Raw genomic sequence first — 6552 nt, forward strand, 5'->3', positions numbered from 1 at the left:
CAGCCCTGCGATGACCTGGCGACTTGTCCAGGGTGTACCCCGCCTCTCACCCATAGTCAGCTGAGATAGGCTCCAGCTTGCCTGCGACCCTGTAGGACAGGATAAGGGGCTACAGATAATAGATGGATGGATGGATGGAACATTTGTACAAATAATCAATCAATCAAAGGCTGATGTAAACCCTGTCAAAAGGTCAGGCCCAGATTAGCACCATGTGGTGCCCCAGTGTGACCACAATTCAAGTGCCCCTTCATACAATCCATACAACAACAAAAATTGAGGTCATGTATGAAAAATACTGCAGCAGTGAAAACCACAGATTTACAAACACCTGTATTAAATGCACCTGCATTAAATGCACAGTGCACTGCACTGTGGTGTAGTGGTTAGCACTGTCGCCTCACAGCAAGAAGGTTCTGGGTTCGAGCCCAGTGGCCGGCAGGGGCCTTTCTGTGTGGAGTTTGCATGTTCTCCCTGTGTGTCTGTGTGGGTTTCTTCCAGGTGCTCCGGTTTCCTCCAAAGACATGCAGGTTAGGTTAATTGGTGGCTCGAAATTGACTATAGGTATGAATGGTTGTTTGTCTCTATGTGTCAGCCCTGCAATGACCTGGTGACTTGTCCAGGGTGTACCCCGCCTCTTGCCCATAGTCAGCTGGGATAGATTTATCCAGCTCGCCCGAGACCCTGCACTGGATAAGTGGTTACAGATAATGGATTGATGGATGTATTAAATGCAAAGCTACCAGACTCTGTATCCATCCTACAGACAGACTATAATACTATGGCAGCACCACAGATTTACATACCTATATAAAAATGCTAAACAGAATAAGCTTGATAATCACCAGATACATATCTAACTTCTAGGTAGACTTGGTAGGTTAAATGTTAGGTGAGTTGTGAGGAATTGCACAGTGATTGATTAAGTACCAAGGTGCACTAAACATCATACAAATTTTGGACATAAATTACAGTGTAATGTATGCACACCATCACAACAGAACTTTTTTTTTTTAATAATTCCGTTATTTGTTTTTCAACACGTACAGATAAACAGGGATATGATTATCTTTTATAAGCAACATACTGACGGTTTCAAACAATCTTCTGCATTAAAAACAACCTGATTCATTCATTCATTTATAAATATACAAGCTAAGGAAAATGAATGTTTGACCATAGAAATCTCTGAATACTTTTACTTAACATAAATTTAAGAGTAAATCCACTTGAGGATTCCTTTAAGAGACCATTTTTAATGGTGGTCTCTTAATATTTTCCATAGCTGTATATATATTAAATTCAGATGCATTGGTGCCCTTGGGTGCTCACCTGGTACCATATACACCGATCAGCCATAATGTTATGATCACTGATAGGTGAAATGAATAACATTGATTATCTCATGACAATGGTGTATATCAGGGTGTGGGGTATATTAGGCAGAAAGAGACCAGTCAGTTCTTGAAGTTGATGTGTTGTAAGCAGGAAAAATGGGCAAGCATAAGGATCTGGGTGACTTTGACAAGGGCCAACTTGTGATAGCTGGATGACGGTGTCTGAGCATCTCCAAAATGGTACATCTTGTGGGGTGTTCCTGGTATGCAGTGGTTAGTACCTACCAAAAGTGGTCCAAGGAAGGACAACCGATGAACTGGCAACAGGGTCATGGGTGTTGAAGGCTCGCCCATATAGTCAAATCCCACAGAAGAGCTATTGTAGCACAAACTGCTGAAAAGTAAATGTTGACTGAAACAGAAAGGTGTCAACATTAACTTTTACAGCAGTTTGTGCTACAGTCAAAGTTGGGTCTTCAAATGGGACAGTTCACAATTGAAGTATCACTAAAGCATCAGTAGTCTTCAAAAATCAACTTGTGTGTTACTGGGTTGCTAGTAAACCCCATACCCCAAACCCCATACTCCCGAAGCACCCCCCACAGAGCACCACGAAGGACATGGTCATAAGCCTTCTCCAGGTCCACAAAACACATGTAGACCAGTTGTGCAAACTCCCATGCACCCTCCAGCACCCTTGAAAGGTAAAGAGCTAGTCCAGTGTTCCACGCCCAGGATGAAAACCACTTTGTTCCTCCTGAATCCAAGGTTTGACTATTGACCAGACTCTCCTTTCCAACACCCCAGCATAGGCTTTCCTATGGTGAGAAGTGATCAGATGAAATCGATCGCAGATCAGATGAAACGACTACAAAATCAATCATCAATCTATTGCATAGGGTGTCCTTGTGCCACATGCACTTATGGATACCCTTATGCTCAAACATGGTGTTCGTTATGGACAAACCGTGCATGGCACAGAAGTCCAACAACAGAACACTACTCGGATTCAGATCGGGCAGGCCGTTCCTCCCAATCACACCCCCTCCAGGTCTCACTGTCATTGCCCACATGAGCATTGAAGTCCCCCAGTAAAACAATGGAGTCCCCTCATAGTACACTGTCTAGCACCCCACTCAAGGACTCCAAGAAGGCCGGGTACTCTGAACTACCTCTTGGCATAAGCGCAAATGACAATCAGAGACCTGTCCCCGACCCGAAGGTGCAGGGAAACTACCCTCTCATTTACTGGGGAGAACTCTGATGTTAGCGCGCCGAACTGGGGGGCTAGCAATTGCCCCACCCCTGCCCAACATAACTCACCCTTGGCAACTTCAGCTTGGAAGAGAGTCCAATGCTTCTCCAGGAAACTGGTTCCAGGGCCCAAGCCATGCATTGAGGTGAGCCTAACTATATCTAGTCAGTACCTCTCAACCTCCCACACAAGCTCAGGCTCCTTCCCCACCAGAGAGGTGACAATCCATGTCCCAAAAGCCAGTTTTGTCAGCCGGGGATCAGTACGCCAGGGCCTCCGCCTTTGGCTGCCACCAGATCCACAATGCACCGGACCCTTATGGCTCCTCCTGTGGGTGGTGGGTCCACATGAGGGTGGTTCTGTGTCACTCGTTCGGACTGAGCCCGGCCGGGCCCAACGGACATACACCCAGCCACCAGGTGCTTGCCAACAAGCCCCTCCTTCAGGCTTGGCTCCAGGGTGAGGCCCCGGTATCCCTGGTCTGGGCGAGGGCATTCAGATCCTTGTTCTTTTCCTCATAAGGGTCTTCAGAACCACTCTTAGTCTGACCTCTCATCTAGGACTTGTTTGCCTTAGGAGACTCTACCGGGGGCATTTGCCCCTGACAACATAGCTCCTAGAATCACTGAGGCACTCAAACCCCTCCACCACGTTAAAGTGGAGATTCAAGGAGGGGATCCAGGCTAATATTAGCCATTATTCATTAAACAATGCTAACTTTGGAACCATGCATCACTTTCAACATCATGACAAACACATTTTTTACAATAAATAAATAAATATTTTAATTAACATTGTTTGAAGTTATAATATTCTTTGTAGTTATAATCTTAGTAATAGAGTTGAGTTGTTGAGCTGGACATTCTGTTAGAAATATTTTAATGCTATCTTTTTGCAATTTGATGTGGATTTTATATGAGGACAATTTTATAAAACTATTTCTTTTATATTCTGCACATGCATTCTTTGAAGATTTATAGTAGAACAAAAAAAGCGCTCTATTGGTGGAATGTCCTAAATAAATGAAGACAACTGCTTTTATCGGAGTGTAGATATGAACTTTAGATAACATATGGTCAGAGATGTTTTTCTGGATGCTGATAGAGCTTACGCTGTTATTTGCATATATGTTGTTGCTTTTGGAGCTCATTGATGTTATCATGTCTGGAATATAAAAATAACTGTGTGCTTTAACTGTATGGGGACAGTGTTTCTTGGAATTGGTAGTGATGCTTTGAACTTGAATATACCATGGTCAGAGTATTGAGTACTCAAAATAAACCACCAACCCAGGATTGTTCTTAAAGTAAGCCCGAAACAATTGACAATGTCATTACAGGAAAACAACAAGCATCAATGCAGAGCTTCACCAGGTAGCAAACTGACGTTGGGCTGTCAGTCAGTCATTCCACAGGGTACCAACATCGGCCCACCAGGGCCAACAGACTTTCAGCCACCTTACTAACACTGGCCCAACTTCAGCCATTCTGTTGGGTATCTTCTCCATACATGCTGCAAAGCTGACATACTAAGCAGTACCCACTCCAAGAGTAGTTCTTTTAATGTCTTATCAGTGTTCATTTACAGTTACAGTATTAATATTTTTCAAAAACCTTGCTTCAGCATTTAAAATACTACCTTAGATGGATAAAATATATCGACCTACCCATCAATCATAACTGACAGCAAAATACAAAAAGAGATCCACATGAATGTTTCAGAAATACATTTATTAAACTGCATTGTTCTGACCACCTTTGGCTTGTATAAAAATGGTAAAGCAGCAGATCACTTCAACAGTGTTTGTTAATGAGTGCTGGTAACACTTTGGGGAAAGCAAACAATAATTTTATATGGACAAAAACATTGCAATAAAACTGGTGACAGATTATTGGACAACAACTGTTCAAAGTAAAGAAATAAATGTTATCTATATTTAAAAAAAAAGTAAAAAAAAAAAGCTTTTCTTTCACCATTTATGGATATAACACAAATAAGAACAGATAAAATCCTCATCCAAATTAGGCAAGACAGAACCATTCCTTGTGTTTCCTGTTGAGTCCATCCATTCAGCAGTATAATCACATTCAGGAAGATTTCCATTTTTAGCATGGCATGCTGAATATAGTAAAACTTCATCTGAAATGGACTTTCTAACCAATATGATGCAGTAGTCAAAACAAGAGGCATTTATTATGAGTATATTAAGCACTACCCAGTATACTAGGGTGACCATAACACTCTTTGGTGTAGATTATTTGTCTATTAAAAATGTAAAAAAAGTGATTTTGTTGCACCTCACTCAAAAGGGTCGTCTCCAAACTGTTTGATTAAACATTGTACCAGCCTATGAAATCAAATATTACCAAATATAAGCAAAATACTGCATATGCTGAATTTATCACACTCCATACAGACTGTAGCAATCAAAAGTTTGGACACCCCTGACACCTCGATATTTATATTTAAAGATTATGGCTGAAGTTTGTCTGCATTTCATTAAGTAGCTTTTAGAAATGAAGCAGCCAACAAGTACTGACATTTCTTCCAGACTGCTAGAAAAGCTTCTCAGGTGGCTCTTCATGAAGCTGCTGTACAGTGGAAAGCTGTCATCATGAATAGGTGTGTTTAAACTTTTGATTAGTACTGTATCACACAGTCATTCAGTCGTAGGTCCTTAGACCCCGAGGAACAGATATCACAACCACAATCACAATGTTATTCGGCATGTTTGTGTCCAACCCAATTAAAGAAGTAAACAACTCTTTGGATAATAGCATCTGTCACCACTGCTTGGTCATCTACGATCTACAAAAGTAAGGTCATAAAGCAAAAGTATTGCGCTCATCTAATAGGTTATTGCTAAAGCTAAATTTTTGGCTAGACAAATGAATTAAAGACAATGAAATTGTATTCTTTGTTGCACTTACAATATACAGAAATATAATTATATATCTTTGGCAGAAACCGTATTTTTGGCATCATTCTACAACTTTCCTGCAATCACTCATTCATTCTTTGGATCAGGTATTTTTTATATGTTCATATATTGCAAAATGGCCCTGCACCATAAGGCCATTGGGTTTTAAAGCTTTTAAGGTCTGATACACACAAAACATGCATGTGTGCATCTAATTTTTGGTTATTTCTTACTCATCACAAATAAATCAAGAGATAAGAAATAAAGATTACCAAAGCATATTGAACCTAAAACCTGCCACGAAAAACATATATTTACAAATTAATTCCCAAAATGATCTCAACATCTCAAAGCATTCAAAAGAAAATGGAACAAAACATTAAAGCTTTTGTATCTTAAATAAAGTACCACAATACAAAAATGGACCACACTTGTGAGCCATTAATAAAAATCTGTTGGATAAAAATCCAGCACTTCAGAAACATAGCAAATTATTTTCTCTAATAATTCACACAACAAAATTGCTATTTAGAGGAGGTAGCACTGAGAAAAGTAAGCAATATAAAATCCCGATAAGAAAAAAAAATAGTTGGAGTGAGGTATTATGGATCATCTGGCAGTTTGTCCATGAGGACATTGCTGCAAGTTGGCCCTGAAGCAGCTCCAGTTAAAATGACGTAAAGCCTGAGGTACTTTAACCTGTTTCATAGAATTAAACAAATGTAAATAAATAATGTAGAACACTGCAAAATACGTACAAGTGTTAAAACTTCAAATGAGGTAGGTAGAGAGCAAAGAGGATTTAAGAACAACGAAAACATTCTAGAGCCTAAAGACATTCATTATTTGGTGAGGTACGTTTTCTCCTGAACAAACAGAAGAAGACAAAGATAGTAGGAAGTTTATTTGTTAGGTACAGTCAGATCCCACAGAAGGCTTCAATGCTCTCTGAAGTCATCTGAAGGCTTCTTAAAACAGATCAGAGGAAGTTTTCAAGGCATCAATTTGGTTTGAGGCTGTGCTTGTGCCTTTGAGAAGAC

Source organism: Neoarius graeffei, chromosome 2, assembly GCF_027579695.1.
Source record: "Neoarius graeffei isolate fNeoGra1 chromosome 2, fNeoGra1.pri, whole genome shotgun sequence".
NCBI lineage: Eukaryota > Metazoa > Chordata > Actinopteri > Siluriformes > Ariidae > Neoarius > Neoarius graeffei.